The following is a 680-nucleotide window of genomic DNA, read 5'->3' as shown; positions in this document are numbered from 1 at the left end:
CTAGGGATAGAAACATGGGTGACCAACCGCCTAGGAGAGTAGTAGCTGACTATGGTAGACCGACTCCGAATCCTCATTCCAGCATCACTTTATCGAACGGTGCCGTCGCTGGCAACTGGTCCACACCTACCCACGTTATGCAACTCATCAAAAACGCACTCCAAATCCAAGGGCTAGAGAGAGAATATCCTTCAAACCACATCGACATGTTTGTTCAAATCTGCGAAAATTTCAATATCGGCAACATAAACGATGAAGCCATCTATCTCCGTCTTTTTCCCTTCGCACTTGTCGGAAAAGCCTACAAATGGTTGAAGTTACTACCTGTTGGATAAATTCATGACCAAATTCTTTCCGCCATATAAATTTGCTCAACTCCGTGAGGAGATTTGTTTCTTCCGCATGAGGTCTGACGAGTATTTCGGGGAAGTTTGGGAAAGACTCAAGGACCTCCTTCTTAGTTGTCCTCATCATGGTTTAGATAAGTGGATGTTTATGGAGAAATTCTATCATAGAGCCACACAACACATGAGAGATATGTTGAACCAGACTGCTAACGGGAACCTCCTCAAGAACAAAGATCCCGATAAGTGCGTCGTCCTTTTTGATGATCTAGCAGCGAGCTAAGAGGGGCACGGGGGTAGAAATTCTTCCACGTCATCGAGAGGAGTACTTCAGGT

At 45.1% G+C, this 680-nt stretch overlaps 1 non-coding gene across 1 annotated transcript; it reads right to left on the bottom strand.

The window, feature by feature from the left end:
• Nucleotides 1–372: 372 nt before the first annotated feature.
• LOC143612969 (small nucleolar RNA R71) lies at nucleotides 373–479 on the bottom strand. The gene has a single exon (XR_013150033.1). It is a non-coding gene; the product is annotated as a small nucleolar RNA R71 (small nucleolar RNA).
• Between the last annotated feature and the right edge of the window lie 201 nt (nucleotides 480–680).

Source organism: Bidens hawaiensis, unplaced genomic scaffold (genome assembly GCF_021521415.1).
Source record: "Bidens hawaiensis isolate Kalapana, Puna unplaced genomic scaffold, B.hawaiensis_p1.1 tig00036285_1, whole genome shotgun sequence".
Taxonomy (NCBI): Eukaryota; Viridiplantae; Streptophyta; class Magnoliopsida; order Asterales; family Asteraceae; genus Bidens; species Bidens hawaiensis.
The sequence above is the reverse complement of the archived record's forward strand: the minus strand, read 5'-3'. Positions and strand labels throughout refer to the sequence as shown.